The sequence below is a fragment of the Bos mutus genome, chromosome 8 (assembly GCF_027580195.1).
Source record: "Bos mutus isolate GX-2022 chromosome 8, NWIPB_WYAK_1.1, whole genome shotgun sequence".
Classification (NCBI taxonomy): Eukaryota; Metazoa; Chordata; class Mammalia; order Artiodactyla; family Bovidae; genus Bos; species Bos mutus.
In genome coordinates this window covers 103,884,897-103,904,474 of record NC_091624.1, presented here as the reverse complement: position 1 = coordinate 103,904,474, position 19,578 = coordinate 103,884,897, and the positions used below count along the sequence as shown (strand labels likewise).

At 46.9% G+C, this 19,578-nt stretch overlaps 1 long non-coding RNA gene across 1 annotated transcript; it reads left to right on the top strand.

Moving 5' to 3' along the window:
• The first annotated feature begins 3,944 nt into the window (after positions 1-3,944).
• On the top strand, positions 3,945-9,495 carry LOC138989000 (uncharacterized). Its single transcript, XR_011465252.1, has 3 exons — positions 3,945-4,365; positions 5,859-6,114; positions 7,921-9,495. It is a non-coding gene; the product is annotated as an uncharacterized lncRNA (long non-coding RNA).
• The last annotated feature ends 10,083 nt before the right edge of the window (positions 9,496-19,578 follow it).

Below are 19,578 nucleotides of genomic sequence, written 5' to 3'. Positions count from 1 at the left end.
AGAAAGCAAGAGAGTTCCAGAAAAACATCCATTTCTGCTTTATTGACTATGCCAAAAAGAAATGGGAATACCAGACCACCTGACTTGCCTCCTGTGAAATCTGTATGCAGGTCAAGAAGCAACAGTTAAAACTGAACATGGAACAACAGACTGGTTCCAAATTGGGAAAGGAGTACGTCAAGGCTGTATATTGTCACCTTGCTTGTTTAACTTACATGCAGAGTACATCATGTGAAATGCTGGGCTGGATGAAGCTCAAGCTGGAATCAAGATTGCCAAGATAAATATCAATAACCTCAGATATGCAGATGATACCACCCTTATGGCAGAAAGATCTCTTTGTGACCTCATGAGCTATAGCCTGCCAGGCTTCTCTATCCATGGAATTTTCCAGGCAGGAATACTGGAGCAGTATACTGCCATTTCTTTCTCCCGAGGATCTTCTCAACCCAGAGATCAAACTTTGTGTTTCCTGCACTGGCCGGGGGGTTCTTTACCAGCTGAGCTACCAGGGAAGCCCTGTGGACTGAATTCCTGCCCCCGCACCAACATTCATATGTCAAAACCCTAAGCCCCATGACCTCTGACTGTGTTTGGAGACAGAGCCTTTAAAGTTAACTTCTTTAACTTTAAAGAAGTTAAAATGAAGTCAGGCCTACAGGGTGAGCCCTCATCCAATCTGACCTGTGTAAAGAAAGTGGAATTTGAACACAGAGAGACCCCAGTGGTGCTCAAGCACAGAAGAGAAACCATGTTGAGGCAGGGACAGATGCAGCCACCTCTAAGCCAAGGAGAGCAGTATCGGGAAATGAACCCTGCTGATGCCTTGACTTCAGACCTTTGGCAAATACCATCCCCATTTCTCAGATGACACAGAAGTTAAAACCAAAGCTTATCAAAGCCCAGTGACTTCACACACCTACTAAAGGCCAGAGGCAAATTCCAGCTCCCAAAGCCTAAGCCTGTCTTTCCTCTGCTTGCCTTGCCTCACACCGAGAAAGGTCAAGCAACACAGGGAGGCTCGCCTGTGCACCTCACGGTGCTGCTCCTGGGATCCCTGGGAAGACCCCTCCCCCGGAGACCACTGAAGTACCTTCCGTGCAGGGACCACTGCAAGAGCCAGAGACTCCAGGGAGGCCAACCCCATTACCCACCGATTTACAATGGGCACCCAGAGACTTCCCTCATGGTCCAGTGGCTAAGTCTCTGTGGTTCCAATGCAGGGGGCCTGGGTTCAAGACCTGATCAGGGAACTAGATCCCCTATGCCAAACTAAGAGTTCACATGCCACAACTAAAGATCCTGCATGCCCCAACTAAGACCCAGCGCAGCCAAGTAAATTTTTTAATTAATTAATCAATTAAAAGAGGGGGACCAGCTGAGAAGAGAACAAAGGCGGTTTACAGATAGCTCATTCCTGCCCAGCCATCTCCCTGGCTCCTAGCAAACTGTTTCTCTTGGCCCCGTGCTCCAACCTGAAGCCAAGGGCTTAGGGAAGCAGCCATCAGCACATCATCACCTTGGCATTTGCTAACTCTGGCCCTGGAAACACCAGCGTGACGATGACCCCCCGCAGATGATGCCCACACCACCTTTGTTGGCGCCTGCACCAAATGGTGATGTCAGTCGTGGGGTCCTGGAGGGACGGGAGTCACAGGCACCGGGGTCAGGTCTGTGGGGCTTCGCAAACTCAGGCTCCACTCAGCTCTAGTCCAGATGAGCTCACGTCCATGTTATTTCTCCTCACCCTCCTCTACTCCCCACTAATGGGTTCAGCCACGTCATCTCTGAAGATCATTAAAAGACCAGCATTTTGGATTCCATGTGCTAGATTTCATCTCTAGCCTGGAGTGAGTGTACAGCTCACATAATCACTGGGGTTCTCTGGAGAATAAACCAAGAGGTGTACCTATGAACAGACAGAGAGGGAGAGAGGTGGGGAGATTTATTCTAGGAACTGGCTCCCGTGGTTACAGAGGTCAGGAAGTCTCACAGTCTGATGTCTGCAAGCTAGAGAACTAGGAAAGCCCGTGGCGTAATTCAGCTCAGGTCCAAAGCCCTAAAACCAGGAGCTTGCAAACCACATGGCACTGCCAAAAAAATAATAAAAAATAAATTTAAAAAGAACTAAAGAAACCTTCAGGACAACCTTGGTAGGAGTGTCTAGAACATGCTTCCTCAGCTGGGAGGGCTTCTGCCTCACCAGCACCTCCACTGTGCCAAGGGCCAAGGAGCCATCTCCACCTCCCAGCAGCTGCAGGGCTCCCCTGGGGTGCACCCCACCTCTCCCCAGGCACACCCAGAACTGGGAGGCCAGGATGATCCCACAGCGGTCCTGCTGTGACTCCCTTATATCAGCTGAGCAAGGTTGGAATTTCCAAATGAAACCTCTCTGGAGAAATGAGATTAAAAAGAGAATACAACTGAACCCAGAATTCCAACCAATACAGGAAGGATCTTGAGTTAGGTCAGGCTGGGGCATGTGAGACCTTGTGGGGTGAATGAATGTCAGCAAGGACCCTGACATCAGAGCAGGGGGGAGGCTGCTGTCCTGCCACTGAAAGGGTAGGAGAGACAGATGCAGAGGAGGAGGGAGGGGTCGGGGTCGACATGAAATCCAGCATGGTGGGGTCGGCAAAGAACAACTTCTGGAAGAAGAAACTCTATGTTCTGGGTGAGTTTCCGCAAAGCAGAGCCCTTCTCCACCTTGTGACTTCTCCTGCCATCCTCACTGTCTATTCCTAAATCTGCAGGTGGGTTTACTAAACTCACCAGGTTCACTGGGAGTTTCAAAAATCAACAAGGGTGGCAGGACTTCCCTGGTGGTCTGGTGGTTAAGACTCTTCTTCTACTGCAGGGGGTGCAGGTTCAATCCCTGGTCAGGGAACTGAGATCCCACATGCCATATGGCATGACCAAATAAATAAATAAAAATAACAGCAGTCAAGAAATCAAACAATGGCGGAGCTTTATGTCTTCAGAAAGCAAGCACAACCCTTTCCCCCAGCACCCTCCTTTACCTGGGGATTCGTAACATCTAGGAACACCTTCAACATCCAAAGATCGTCACAGTGGAAGGTTTCCATCCATTTTACCTACATCTAAAGGGAAAGGAAGCCCCGATTGAAAACCTAAAGTGCAAAAAAAATGACCAAATATAAAAGGGACAAGTTAACAGAGCACAGATATTTTTGCCTTGATTAACTCACGCTTGTCTCAGACCCAAGGACCCTGGTTCTTCTTCGACCCTGGCTTTTTTTTTTTTTTAATTTTGGCTGTGCTGGGTCTTTGTTGCAGAGCTCAGGCTTCTCTAGTTGTGCTATGCAGGCTTAGTTGCCCCATGGCATATGAGATCTTAGTTCCCCAACCAGGGATCAAACCTTCGTCCCCTGCATTGGAAGGGGAGTTCTTAACCACTGGATCTCCAGGAAAGTCCCTGTCCCTGGTGTTGAGCTGATGTGCTGGTTCACAGCGACAGCGGGCTCCAGGCTTAAGCTCAACCCGTCCTCCTGCCCTCGACTTCCTGACCGACACCTGGCCCAGTGCTATCAGCAGACTGATGGCCGCCAGAACCCTGCCTCCCGCAGGCTCTGCTCCCTCTGTTGGCAGGAGACACCATGGTTCTATGGGTTCAGGAACCCATTACCCCAGCCAGTCTTCCATGAGTCTCCTGCTCCTGGTCTGAAAGCCACTCCTGGCTGGGCTTATGCGTGCTTAGCTGCTCGGTCGTGTCCAAGTCTTTTGCAACCCCATGAAGTGCAGCTCTCGAGGCTTTTCTGTTCATGGGATTTCCCAAGCAAGAATACTGGAGTGGGTTGTTGTTTCTGACAGGGTCCACGTGGGGTCTCACTGATAAGACAGCTCGTTATGTTAACCTTGCAAACAAAGAATAAATCACAGTGATCCTTGAGACTGACCAAACTGCCCAAATGGCATCCTGTTATCTCACTGGCGCCTATCTTCTCAAAGCTGCGAGACCACCAGATTCCAGACCTCCGGCTACGTGACCATCCCTTCAGAGAATTTTTCATTGGTGGGGTATAAGAAGGACTCTGTCAGAAAGGGAGGACGCTGGTTCTCCTTAAGAGCCAGTCATCCTCTCTTTTCCCTCTAATAAATGTCCCTTTTCTTGTCTGACTGCGCAGCCCACTCTCTTTTTCTCTGCACTCGCCTTACATTCTGGTGCCGAAACCCGGGAGGGAAGAGCCACTGCAACCGGGTGGGCTCCTCTCCCGAGCCCACCTCTGGTGGTCCCCTCCCGGGACCTCACCGAGAAACTGAGACGAGCTCAGGACGGGACTCTCCACCTGCCTTGCTGGACCGACATCCACACACCAGCCCATTTTTCATCCATCAGTTACAAGGGTGAGTGAAATCCCATTTTCTTGGATCCTCTCTCTCGCTTTCCGAGTCCTAGCAGTAGGTGGGAGGATCCCCACGGCCCTCGGCCCCTCGGCCTTGCGCCCCGTCTGACTTTGAAATAGGGGCCACCCATTTCAAAGCAGACTATTACTCCGAGAAAGTCCTGAGAACGGGGACGCCTTTTCTCTCGGACCTTTCTCCTCGCTTTCTCTTGCCCATGTCTAACCTCCATATTTGGCCGCAAAGGGAAATTCTCAGTCCCAGCCCTCAAAATCAACTCCTCTAGGATGCCTTCTCCGAAACCTGAAAGCTTCAGGCTTCCAAGGGGAGATAAGATCAAAAAGACTTATTTACTATTCTAACACTGCCTGGCCACCATACAGACTTGATAACAGGTTCCAATGGCCAGAAAACAGAACTCTTGAGTATAATACACTACAGGACCTCAATAACTTCTGCCGCCACAGTGGCAAGTGGTTAGAAATCCCTTATGTCCAGGCTTTCTTTGCTGTTCATTCTCTGTGAATTCTGTTCTACTTCTCAAATACTCTTAGTCCACTCTGGACCACATCCTCCTAATACAATGTCTCCTGGTCCCTGTTGAGACTTCTCTTCTTCCTTCGACCCTCCCAACCACAGCCCACCCCCTATTGCTCCCAATTCCCTTGCAGCTGCTCCAGATTCAGTTCCACAACCTCCACCTTATGGAGCACCCCCCACCCCCTCCTTCTGAAGCGCAGGCCTCTACCACAGCTCCCAAACCCCTTCCCCAGCCTGTGTCTGAAATAAGCTCTGAGACCTCAGCCCCATCATCTACCCTGAGGGTTCCAAGGCTTTACCCCGACCTCCCTAGATCCCCTTGCCAAGGGTCCTGAACAAATTTAAAACAGGAAACTTCACAGCAGGACCCTGCTCCTTCCCCTGTCCAGCTCCTCCCTTTGTGGGAAGTAGCTGGGGCAGAAGGCATTGTTCAGTTCATGTCCCATTCTCCCTCACAGATCTGTCTCAGATTGAAAAGCGTCTTGGCTCCTTCTCCTCAGACCCTGATAATTATCTAAAAGAATTCAAGTATCTTACCCAGTCTTACAACTTAACCTGGCATGATATTTACATCATCCTTTCCTCCACTCTTCCCCCAGAAGAGAAGGAACGAGTATGGCAAGCCTCTCAGGCATATGCTGATGAGATACACAGGACAGATGACACCAAGCCCGTAGGGGCCACAGCCGTCCCCCGAGATGACCCCAACTGGGGTTATCAGGCAGGGAGACCCGGACAAGCAGCCCGTAACCAAATGGTTGCTTGCCTGTGTGTGCCTTCAAAAGGCAGGGCATAAAGCCATCAACTTTGATAAGCTCTGGGAAATAACTCAAAGACTAGACGAAAACCTGGCTCAATTTCTAGCCAGGTTAATGGAAGCCCTACAAAAATATACAAAATTAGACCCCACTTCAGCAGAGGGCATCATTGTTCTTAACACCCATTTTATCTCCCAGTCGTCCCCAGATATGGGCAAGAAACTAAAAAAGGCAGAAGAAAGACCTCAACCCCCTCAACGAGACCTTTTAAATTTAGCCTTTAAGATTTTCAATAACTGGGAAGAACAGGCAAAGCTAGAGAAGGCCCACGGAGTCCTCCGACCCAGCTGTGCCCAGCCTCCTCGGACTTGCCGCTGAAGACTGAAGGTGCCCCGGGCCCCAGGCCCCGACTCTCATCACCTCTTCGGAGCCCGGGTAACTCTTACAGTCGCAGGTAAGCCAACCTCCTTTCTCATTCACACAGGGGCCACTTGCTCTGCTATGCCTGCCTACTCCAGAAAAACCAGGGTCTCCCAGGTCTCTGTTATGGGGGTTGACGGTTTAATATCTAGGCCACAAATAACTGAACCTCTACCTTGCACAATTCAAGATACTCCATTTTCCCATTCTTTTCTCATACTCCCAAAATGCCCCACTTCTATTCTTGGGGGAGACCTTCTCTCAAAATTCAAAGCCTCTATTACTATCCCAAGCCCACCCTCTGATCTAGCCTGGTTACTGCTCCTTCACACCCACCCCCTCTGATGTTAACTACAGGTTTCTTTCTGTTTTTCCAGACAACACTCGATAAACAATTCTTACCCCCAAATAGGAACTACACCGCCACACCTCTGTAGTCACACTTCACATCTCTCCTTCCCTTCAGGTCGATCTGTCTATCATGTCTCAGGAACTGCAGGACATTCTTTTATTTTCTCAGGGAGACTCCCTTCTGCATATCGTGTAAATACTCCTCTTGTAGGGGCTACACTGGCAACTTCTCTGTCAGTTTCAGAGACTACTAACAAGTTCCCAGAAAGACTCCTATTTGCTATCGATTTCAGCTGTTGACTTCTCACTCCTGGAATATTTTTCTTATGTGGAACTACCACTTATTTATGTCTTCCCACTAACTGGACAGGAACATACACCCTGGTATACCTGGCTCCTAACAATCAGACCCTTCCTATCCACTAACGCATAACTGACCCAGACGGGCAATTCAATTCATTCCTCCATTAATCGGTTTAGGAAGAGCTGCTGGGATTGGGGAGGGACCACAGGATTCACAACCTCTTTAAATTACTATAAAAGCCTTTCTAAAGACCTCAGTGACAGCCTAGAAGAAATAGCTAACAGCCTTATCACTATCCTAAACCAGCTAAACCCTGGCAGCCGTGGTCCTCCAAAACGGAAGAGGATTAGACCTCCTCACAGCAGAAAAAGGAAGCCTAGGCCTAGTTTTGGAGGAAGCCTGCTGTTTCTACGCCAATAAATGAGGCGTTCTAGAGGAAGCAGCAAGAAATCTGACAAACGGGGCCTCGAGAATAGCCCAACACCTCAGTAATTCATGGGAAAACTGGTCAAGCAATTGGAATTGGATGCCCTGGGTCCTGCCTTTTCTACGCCCTCTCCTTCTACTCACCCTTATTCTAATTGTCAGCCCACGTTTAATGCATCTTTTTTCAAAATTTCTTCAGGATCACTTACAAGCCTTCACCAACTGAACTATCCACAAGTTACTTCTAAGTCACTCAGATTATCAAAAACTTCAACCCCACACAAATCCCCTTGACCCACATTCTAGCCTTTTCTTATCTCACCCCCCATGATACCCCTGTTCCGCAGGAAGCAGTTACAGAAGATTGACCTTCGGCCCTTATCCTAAATCAAAAAGGCTGGAACGATAGGGTCCACATGGGGTCTCACTGATAAGACGGCTCGTTATGTCGACCTCTCAAATAATAAAGAATAAATCACAGTGATCCTTGAGACTGACCAAATTGCCCAAATGGCATCCTGTTACCTCACTGGTGCCTATCTTCTCAAAGCTGCGATTCCACCAGATTCCAGACCTCCGGCTATGTGACCTTCCCTTCAGAGAATTTTTCATTGGTGGGGTATAAGAAGGACTCTGTCAGAAAGGGAGGACGCTGGTTCTCCTTAAGAGCCAGTCACCCTCTCTTTTCCCTCTAATAAATTTCCCCCTTCTTCTCTGACTGCGCAGCTCACTCTCTTTTTCTCTGCACTCCCCTTACAGTTTCCTTCTCCAAGGGATCTTCCTGATCCAGGGATGGAATCCCATCTCCTGTGTCTCTTGCATTGCAAGTGGATTCTTTACCCACTGAGTCATCAAGGAAGATTTACTCCTGGCTGAATGGAAGGCAGAAAACTGAGCTGGGATTCGGGCTGTATATCCTGCCCCCAACAAATGTTCAAGCCCTTCTCAGCTCTTGTTGCAAATTCACAAAATTTGCAAAATCCTCCCTGATGACTGACCCACTACTTCCCTTCACACACACACAAATTAGATGATTAACAATCAAAAGATACTTTATTCATCCAGTCACACACACATGTGCCAATTAGAGGAGGTTTTCTCACCTACACAGAACCCAAGATAAACAGGTTGGAGAGCTCACACAGGTCAACATCTGGAGGAAACAAAGGACTCTTTCTCACCACGGATTTCTAATATCTGAAGACATTCTCAAGCAAAAGAATAATTCATGAGAAATTAATTAAGAGATTAAGAAATTAAGAGAAAGAAAGAAATTAAGAAATTTCTCTTAAGAAATTAAGAGATCTTCTTGGGGACTTCCCTGGTGGTGTAGTGGCTAAGATGCCATGCTCCCAATGCAGAGAGCTCGAGTTTGACTCCTGGTCAGGGAACTAGATCCCACATGTCATAACTGAAGATCCTGCATGCCAAAACTAAGACCTGGTACAGCCAAATAAACAAAAATTTTTTTTTAAAAAAAGATCTTCTTGGAAGATTAGTTGATTTTTGAAAAGTACTTGTTGGGCATCTACAGCAAGCAAGCCTTCCGTATTCATAGAAAAATTAGACCATCCTCCATGATGATCTTACTGGCCTCTAACACCAGCCAGGGAAATGACTCTGTATTTATATGGGAACAGTTTTCTCTTTACTTCCTCTTAGCAAAAACAATCTCAGAAATGATTTCTGCTGGCGTATGGAAATAAAACTTTTCTCCCATTTGACCCCCACATGATGGAGAACCCTGAACTTGGGTACTTCCCTGCAGTCACTCTTCCTGATGACTTCACTGACTATATGTTCCGTATTGACTGCTGACGGCATGGCGTTGCTTTTTCACAGACAATGAAGTCAACTGATTTATCTCTAGAGGAAGCTTAGTACCGAGGACAGAAACAATCTGACGCAGTCCAGGAGACCCCCAAGTATGGGACCCCAAGCAGACTCGGCAGTTCTAACTTAGACCTCTCTGTGAGCTTCTTGACAGCCTTGGAGTGAGTCCAGGGGGCACAGTGTGCTAAAGGTGGTGCCAGTGACCTCAGAAAAAGAGACAGGAAACGCGTGGGCTGAGTCAGGAGGCTTAACTGCTTAAGTGCACGTGACTTTAGCAAATCGCCCAGCCTCTCGTTGGCTTTCTCATCTGGAAAAAGCCTACCTCACAGGGCTGCTAAGAGGCCCCAAGTGGAGAAGTTTTGAGGGTGAGGGTGCGCTGTAAACCTAAGGAGCTATATGAGTACAAACACACTCACGTGTGTTGTCAGCACTTTGGGATTTGATCACGTTTCTGGTGCTGGCTGCTCAGTGTCTTCCATGTTTTAACTCCTGCCATGGACTGAATCGAGTCACCCCAGATTTCACAGGTTGAAGCTCTAACCCCCAGTGGGATGGTATTTGGAGATGGGATCCTTGGGAAGTAGTCAGGTTTAGATGAGGTCATGATGATGCCTTTATCATAAAAAAAAAACCAGGGGGCTTCCCTGCTGGTGCAGCGGATAAGAATCCACCTGCCAATGCAGGGTTCAATCCCTGGTCCAGGAAGATTCCACAAGCCATGGAGCAACTAAGCCCGTACACCACAACTAGTGAGCCCGAGCTCTAGAGCCTGTGAGTTGCAACTGAAGATTGTGTACCTAGAGCCTGTGATCCGCAGCAAGAGAAGCCACAGCAATGAGAAGCCCGAGAACTGCAATGAAGAGTAGCCCCCCTCGCCACAACTGGAGAGTGTTAGTCGCTCAGTCGTGCCCGACTCTTTGCGACCCCATGGACTGCAGCCTACCAGGCTCCTCAGTCCATGGAATTTTCAGGCAAGAGTACTGGAGTGGGGTGCCATTTCCTTCTCCAACAACTGGAGAAAGCCCACACAAAGCAATGAAGACAAGTGCAGCCAAATATAAAATAAACAAATTTTTTTAAATTTTTTAAAGAAGAGAAGCCAGACAGCTTGCTTTCCCTCTCTCTCTACCTACCTGTGTGGAGGAGAGACCATAATAGGACACAGAAAGAAGGGCCATTTGCAACCCTGATAGCTCAGGTGGTAAAGAATCTGCCTGCAGTGCAGGAGACCCTGGTTTGATTCCTGGGTCGGGAAGGTCCCCTGGAGAAGGGATAGGCTACCCACTCCAGTGTTCTTGGGCTTCCCTTGTGGCTCAGCTGGTAAAGAATCCGCCTGCAATGAGGGAGACCTGGGTTCGATCCCTGGGTTGGGAAGATCCCTTGGAGAAGGGAAAAGCAACCCACTCCAGTATTCTGGCCTGGAGAATTCCATGGACAGTCCATGGGGTTGCAAAGAGTTGGACACGACTGAGCGACTTTCACTTCACTATTTGCAACCCAAGGAGAGCGCTTCACCAGATGCCAGCCCTACAGGTACCTTGAGTTTAGACTTCCAGCCTCCGGAACAGGGAGAAATAAAAGTCCTTTTATTTAAGCCTCCCTATCTATGGTATTGGGCTTCACTGGTGGCTCAGTGGTAAACAATGCATCTGCCAATGCAGGAGATGCCAGATGCCAGAGATGAGGGTTCAATCCCTGAGTTGGGAAGATACCCTGGAGGATAAAATGGCAAACCACTCCAATATTCTCTCCTGGAAAATCCTATGGACAGAGGAACCTGGCAGGCTACAGTCCATGGGGTTGCAAGGAGTCAGACAACACTTAGCAACTAAACACACACATATAAATAAAACGTATTAATATCTACAATGATGAAATGTACAAATGTGAAGTGTATATTCTCCAAGTGTTGAGAAGGCAGGTTGTAAGCAGATAGGTTTGGAGAAGGCAATGGCACCCTACTCCAGTACTCTTGCCTGGAAAATCCCATGGACGGAGGAGCCTGGTAGGCTGCAGTCCGTGGGGTCACGAAGAGTCGGACACGACTGAATGACTTCACATTCACTTTTCACTTTCATGCACTGGAGAAGGGAAATGGCAACCCACTCCAGTGTTCTTGCCTGGAGAATCCCAGGGACGGGGGAGCCTGGTGAGCTGCCGTCTATGGGGTTGCACAGAGTCAGACACGACTGAAGTGACTTAGCAGCAGCACTAGCAGCAAGCAGATAGGTTAGGAGCTCCTGGAAAAAGAGAAACAGGAATGGCTTTCCTGACATAAAAGAACCCATTTTGGCCTAAGTCATTTTGTGATCTAAGCCTGGCCACAATGCTTGCTTTTGAACAGGTCTCAGTAATTAATTATTTCTAAGGGAAAAAAAGGAATCCAGGAACAGAGAAATGGCAGTCAACAATAGTGCAATGATAAAGCAGAGTCCTAGTTCTTCCTCAAAGGATACATAATAATACAATGTATTAATTACAATCAATAATTATACATAATGATATAATGTATTGATAATAAACAATACACAATAATAAATCTTTGAGTTTAAGGCCTCTACCAGGTAGGAGTGGAATGGTAATGCTGACCCTCCTCCTGACTTCAATCTGCTAAGATTTGGACTCTGTCAACCTTTGCTCTGATTCTACACTAATTCACCTCTGCTCAAGCCCCTTCATTAATATGCATGTACCAATTTTGCTGCTCTGGGAGACACCACTTTGGGAAAGATCCCTTGTGTTCACCTTTGACTCAAGTAATAATACATCCTCCTCCTGATCTTTGGCATGGTTGTGTCTATCGGCTCGACATCCATCAGGAGGTGAACCTAGTTTTGGTGTAACAAGATCTCTGTGCAGGAGACTATCATCAACTCTTCCCGTCAGTCAGGGCCCTCTGGGAAGCTCAAAAGATTCTGGTTCCTGGTAGAACCCACCGCTTCTGCATTGCAGGTTTGGATGAATTGGAGACAGGGCCTAAGTGCGGAAAAGAATCCTCCTTCAAACCCTTCCTTCCGCTTGCTAGAGGTTTCAGGAGATTAAGCTTTCAGGCTCACAAAAGCCCTAAAGGAAAAACTTATCTGTGCTGTCAACCTCCCAGGAAAGGGACCTCTGGGGCTAAGGGTGCTGGTTGCAACACAAATTCCAATTACAGTTCTGCTTGGCTTAAATAATATCCCTCAAATGGGCTTTTTGACCCACTTGGAGCTGAATCTGCCCATTGGGAGCACCCAGATTTATTTGAGGGATTGCATGGGGTTGGGGATATAAATCCTAAGGGAATGAATGGAGCCCCACTCACCTAGCTCTCAGAATTGTATGCAGTAAACACAACCATCATACTAGCCAAAGAGGAACCTGAAGAACAGAGGGTTTGAGTCACTTAAGTAAAACGATAAGGAAGAAGCTTTGTATTCTATTACAAGTTAATCTCTAAAGGGATGTTGCTTATAAGCTTAAATTATAATAGTACTTCTCTGGAACCCCATCTCCCAGGTAATGAGCATTAAGCTAAAAATAACTTTGTTTAGGTCCCAGGACACACCTTGACCAGATCCACCAGTGAACCGCTGCAGGAAGAAATTAACACATTTAACACATCCCCTCGGGAAGCCCTCCAGAACCAAGGCTTTACCATCTCCCCTTTTAGTATAAAAGAAACCTGATTTGGGACTCTAATCCACCATCTTCTGGGCCTGCAGGCTTTCTGAATAAAATTCCTCTTTCTTGCCCCCACAACTCATCTCTCGACTTACTGAATTATTGGCTTGTTGTGCAAGCAGTATGAGCTTGGACTCAGTTCCACGTGGCAGGTGCCAAACTCTGTCTCCTCCCAGCCAAAAACACTGATGCAGGGGCTACATGATCACAGGCTCAGAGCTGCCATACTGAGAGTGCTCCCACCCAGATGGGAAACCCTCATGCCAAGATACTTTCTCAACAAGGCCACCTCTGAGACAAATGCCCAAGCTCCTGGATCTGAGAAAATTCGAAAGAACCTTCCAAGCAGTCTCAGGAGGGAGAGAGCCTGAAGTAGAAGAGCTGTTCTGCAAAACTTCAGAGCTGCAGCAGACTCACAGGAATTCCCTGTGGCTTGGGCTACTTCTCCAGGCGGCCTATTTGCATTTTAACTGTAATCTCCTGAGGACAAAATGCCTTAAGCAGAAAAAAGGCACTCTTCCTTCCTAAAACCCCACCACAGAAGTGAGTAATGGCGCCTCCAATTGCCTGAGGAAGGAAGAGAGACCAGGGCTTCAGGGTCACACTGTACTGTTGTCCTTTTAAAACTGCTGCTCAGCCCTTAATAAGCCAGAGTAACACGGGATGTATCAGGACTTCTCTGAGTACCTTCTTCATGGAGGAAACTCTTCTGTATCACAAGGCTGTTGAGAATTTTCTTTAAAGGGTGTGTATTACGTAATGAGTGATCCAGGGATTTCTCTGGTGGTCCAGTGGTTAAGTCTTCAACTTCCAAAGCAGGAGTGTGGATTCAGTCCCTGGTTGGGGAGTTAAGGTCCCACATGCCTCGAAGACAAAAAGCCAAAAAAAAGTGTATATATATATATATAATATATATAATATATATTTAAAAAGCAATATTGTAACAACTTCAACGAAAACTTAATTTTTTAAAAAGAGATGATTGATCATTCATTTTTCGTTCTCCTTCCAACCTGAAAAAAGTGAAAGCTAGTTGCATAGTCGTGTCTGACTCTGCCATCTAATGGACAATAGCCCACCAGGCTCCTCTGTCCATGGAATTCTCCAGGCAAGAATTCTTCAGGCAAGACTGGGTTGCCATTCCCTTCTCCAGTCAGCTACTAAGTTCAGTTCAGTTCAGTTGCTCAGTCGTGTCTGACTCTTTGCGACCCCATGAATTGCATCACGAGAGGCCTCCTTGTCCATCACCAACTTCCAGAGTTCACTCAGACTCACGTCCATCCAGTCGGTGATGCCATCCAACCATCTCATCCTCAGTTGTCCCCTTCTCCTCCTGCCCCCAATCCTTCCCAGCATCAGAGTCTTTTCCAATGAGTCAACTCTTCGCATGAGGTGGCCAAAGTACTGGAGTTTCAGCTTCAGCATTATTCCTTCCAAAGAACACCCAGGACTGATCTCCTTTAGAATGGACTAGTTGGATCTCCTTGCAGTCCAAGGGACTCTCAAGAGTCTTCTCCAACACCACACTTCAAAAGCATCAATTCTTCGGCACTCAGCTTTCTTCACAGTCCAACTCTCACATCCATACATGACCACTGGAAAAACCATAGCCTTGACTAGACGGACCTTTGTTGGCAAAGTAATGTCTTTGCTTTTCAATATGCTATCTAGGTTGGTCATACCCCTCCTTCCAAGGAGTAAGCACCTTTTAATTTCATGACTACAGTGATTTTGGAGCCCCAAAAAATAAAATCTGACACTGTTTCCACTGTTTCCCCATCTATTTGCTATGAAGTGATGGGACCAGATGCCATGATCTTAGTTTTCTGAATGTTGAGCTATAAGCCAACTTTTTCACTCTCCTCTTTCACTTTCATCAAGAGGCTTTTTAGTTCCTCTTCACTTTCTGCCATAAGGGTGGTGTCATCTGCATATCTGAGGTTATTGATATTTCTCCCGGCAACCTTGATTCCAGCTTGTGCTTCTTCCAGCCCAGCGTTTCTCATGATGTACTCTGCATATCAGTTAAATAAGCAGGATGACAATATACAGCCTCGACGTACTCCTTTTCCTATTTGGAACCAGTCTGTTGTTCCATGTCCAGTTCTAACTGTTGCTTCCTGACCTGCATACGGGTTTCTCAAGAGGCAGGTCAGGTGGTCTGGTATTCCCAACTATTTCAGAATTTTCCACAGTTTATTGTGATCCACACAGTCAAAGGCTTTGGCATAGTCAAGAAAGCAGAAATAGATGTTTTTCTGGAACTCTCTTGCTTTTTCGATGATCCAGTGGATGTTGGCAATTTGATCTCTGGTTCCTCTGCCTTTTCTAAAACCAGCTTGAATATCTGGAAGTTCACAGTTCACGTTTTGCTGAAGCCTGGCCTGGAGAATTTTGAGCATTACTTTACTAGCGTGTGAGATGAGTACAATTGTGCAGTAGTTTGAGCATTCTTTGGCATTGCCTTTCTTTGGGATTGGAATGAAAACTGACCTTTTCCAGGCCTGTGGCCACCGCTGAGTTTTCCAGATTTGCTGGCAAATTGAGTGCAGCACTTTCACAGCATCATCTTTCAGGATCTGAAATAGCTGAACTGGAATTCCATCACCTCCACTAGCTTTGTTCGTAGTGATGCTTTCTAAGGCCCACTTGACTTCACATTCCAGGATGTCTGGCTCCAGGTCAGCGATCACACCATCATGATTATCTTGGTCGTGAAGATCTTTTTTGTACAGTTCTTCTGTGTATTCTTGCCACCTCTTCTTAATATCTTCTGTTTCTGTTAGGTCCATATGATTTCTGTCCTTTATCAAGCCCGTCTTTGCATGAAATGTTCCTTTGGTATCTCTAATATTCTTGAAGAGATCTCAAGTCTTTCCCATTCTGTTGTTTTCCTCTATTTCTTTGCATTGATCGCCGAGGAAGGCTTTCTTATCTCTTCTTGCTGTTCTTTGGAACCCTGCATTCAGATGCTTATATCTTTCCTTTTCTCCTTTGCTTTTTGCTTCTCTTCTTTTCACAGCTAATTGTAAGGCCTCCCCAGACAGCCATTTTGCTTTTCTGCATTTCTTTTCCATGGGGATGGTCTTGATCCCTGTCTCCTGTACAATGTCACGAACCTCCGTCCATAGTTCATCAGGCACTCTATCTCTCAGATCTAGTCCCTTAAATCTATTTCTCACTTCCACTGTATGATCATAAGGGATTTGATTTAGGTCATACGTGAATGGTCTAGTGGTTTTCCCTACTTTCTTCGATTTAAGTCTGAATTTGGCAATAAGGATTTCATGATCTGAGCTACAGTCAGCTCCCGGTCTTGTTTTCGCTGACTGTATAGAGCTTCTCCATCTTTGGCTGCAAAGAATATAATCAATCGGATTTCAGTGTTGACCATCTGGTGATGTCCATGTGTAGAGTCTTCTCTTGTGTTGTTGGAAGAGGGTGTTTGCTATGACCAGTGCGTTCTCTTGGCCAAACTCTATTAGCCTTTGCCCTGCTTCAATCCGTATTCCAATGCCAAATTTGCCTGTTACTCCAGGTCTTTCTTGACTTCCTACTTTTGCATTCCAGTCCCCTGTAATGAAAAGGACATCTTTTTTGGGTGTTAGTTCTAAAAGGTCTTGTAGGTCTTCATAGAACTGTTCAACTTCAGCTTCTTCAGCGTTACTGGTTGGGGCATAGACTTGGATTACTGTGATACTGAATGGTTTGCCTTGGAAACGAACAGAGATCGTTCTGTTGTTTTTGAGATTGCATCCAAGTACTGCATTTCAGACTCTTTTGTTGACCATGATGGCTACTCCATTTCTTCTAAGGGATTCCTGCCTGCAGTAGTAGATATAATGGTCATCTGAGTTAAATTCACCCATTCCAGTCCATTTTAGTTCACTGATTCCTAGAACGTCGATGTTCACTCTTGCCGTCTTCTGTTTGACCACTTCCAATTTGCCTTGATTCATGGACCTAACATTCCAGGTTCCTATGCAATACTGCTCTTTATAGCATCAGATCTTGCTTCTATCACCAGTCACATCCACAACTGGATGTTGTTTTTGCTTTGGCTCCATCCTTTCTGGAGTTATTTCTCCACTGATCTCCAGTAGCATATTGGGCGCCTACCAACCTGGGGAGTTCCTCTTTCAGTATCCTTTCATTTTGCCTTTTCATACTGTTCATGGGGTTCTCAAGGTAAGAATACTGAAGTGGTTTGCCATTCCCTTCTCCAGTGGACCACATTCTGTCAGACCTCTCCACCATGACCTGCCCATTGTGGGTGGCCCCACAGGGCATGGCTTAGTTTCATTAAGTTAGACAAGGCTGTGGTCCGTGTGATCAGATTGGCTAGTTTTCTGTGATTATGATTTCAGTGTGTCTGCCCTCCAATGCCCTCTTGCAACACCTACGGTCTTACTTGGGTTTCTCTTACCTTGGACGTGGGGTATCTCTTCACGGCTGCTCCAGCAAAGTGTCACCGCTGCTCCTTACCTTGGATGAGGTCACCCCTCCTGACCTCGAATGTGGATTAGCTCCTCTTGGCCCTCCTGCGCCTGCGCAGCCGCCGCTCCTTGGACGTGGGGTTGCTCCTCTCAGCCGCTGCCCCTGACCTCAGATGTGGGATAGCTCCTCTCGGCTGCTCCTGCGCCGTCGCACCCTGGTGCTCTTGGTAGCTGCCCCGACCTGTTTGATGAACTTAAAGAGCAGTAAAGAAAGAAGCTTGTAATAATTTATGTGACCCCCTTGGTTTTCAGAAATTCATGTTATTTTATGCCTTGAGTAAAATTCTCAATTCTTGAAGTGATTAAAAGCATTTTTACTTCCTTGGTGTTCTCACCATGAAGTACCAGCCAGTACAGAGATTAGAAAGGTTTCTAGAGGGTGAAATTGTCTTTCATCAGAGAAGCAAAGTAATGTCCAGGATCTCTGACTTCAGACAGAACTGTATTTGAATCTCCAGTGGGCTATGCACTAGTGGAGAACTGTGGACAAGACACTTCACTAAGCCTTAGTGTTCTCATCTGAGAAATGAGAGTATTAATGGGAGCAGCTTCATAAGGTTGCTTTGAGGATGATATAGCTATGGTTTTTCCAGTGGTCATGTATGAATGTGAGAGTTGGACTGTGAAGAAGGCTGAGCACCGAAGAATTGATGCTTTTGAACTGTGGTGTTGGAGAAGACTCTTGAGAGTCCCTTGGACTGCAAGGAGATCCAACCAGTCCATTCTGAAGGAGATCAGCCCTGGGATTTCTTTGGAAGGAATGATGCTAAAGCTGAACTCCAGTACTTTGGCCACCTCATGCAAAGAGTTGACTCATTGGAAAAGACTCTGATGCTGGGAGGGATTGGGGGCAAGAGGAGAAGGGGGCAGGAGGAAAAGGGGACGACAGAGGATGAGATGGCTGGATGGCATCACCGACTCGATGGACGTGGGTCTGAGTGAACTCCGGGAGTTGGTGATGGACAGGGAGGCCTGGCGTGCTGCAGTTCATGGGGTTGCAAAGAGTTGGACACGACTGAGTGACTGAACTGACTGAACTGATGCTGCTATGTGCTCAGGATGGTGAGGGAACAACACACTAACTCCTTGTCCTCATGGAGTTTAACAGTCAGTGAGAGCAAAGAGAAAAGTAAAATAAATTCTGAGGTGTATTTCTCCATGAAGCACTCTTGGCTCTCCCAGGAAGGGTTCAATTCTACTCTTGCAGTACTTGTTTATTTTTCTTTTGTTCTATTTCAAAAGGAATTTCTACCTCTTAATGAGAGAGAGATGCATCACCATCATGTGTGTGTCCTCCCTATTCATGCCTCCTCTTATGAGCACTTCTATGGAATTCAAGGAGGACTGATGTCATACGAATGTGACTTGGCAAAACACTGACTTGCAGTCTGGAGCCCGAGGCTGGAGCTTCTTCATCCCCACTGTTGTCGTTAAGTTCCTTGGAAACTCCACGCACTTGCGGGTGTACCAGCCATGGGTTCAGTTCAGTTCAGTCGCTCAGTCGTGTCTGACTCTTTGTGACCCCATGAACTGTAGCATGCCAGGCCTCCCTGTCCATCACCAATTCACGTAGCCTACCCAAACTCATGTCCATTGAGTCGGTGATGCCATCCAACCACCTCATCCTCCGTCATCCCCTTCTCCAACTGCCCTCAATCTTTCCCAGCATCAGGGTCTTTTCAAATGAGTCAGTTCTTTGCATCAGGTGGCCAAAGTATTAGAGTTTCAGCTTCAACTTCAGTCCTTCCAGTGAACACCCAGGACTGATCTCCTTGCAGTCTAAGGGACTCCCAAGAGTCTTCTCCAACACCACAGTTCAAAAGCATCAATTCTTCCGTGGTCAGCTTTCTTTACAGTCCAACTCTCACATCCATACACGAGTCTTTTTTCCTTCCCCTCTTATCCTTAACTGGAACTAAACAGGTGCGAGCACATGTGTCCACAAAGCTATCTGAAGGGCCCTGGAAGGCACAAGGACTGTGTCACAGCTTATGGCCAGGCATCTGCAAGACGCAGCAGCCAGTCAAGGCCTCTTGGATTTCGTCAGACCTATAGCTCTCTTACTAAAGGAGCACCAGGATAAAATGTCAGACTTTCCCCAAGTCCCTTGAACAAAACTGAGATGATACCAACCTTGCAAGGTTGTCATCCACATTAGAAACATCCGTGGATTCACAGAGCAGGATGGGACTTAACCCCTACCCCCAAACATCTCCATCAGCTTCTGCAGGCACTCCCACCCTGAAGTAAACTCCAGATATAACATTGTGCTTGCTATGTACGTCCTCTTCAGGACAGGCCACCTGGCACCCCTTTTTCGAAATGGATTTTTGCCTGTCACGCCTTTATAAAAATTCTTATGCAGCTCTTGAAATTAGTACTCCGTGGTAATAACTCAGGCTTCCCTGGAAGCTCAGCTGGTAAAGAA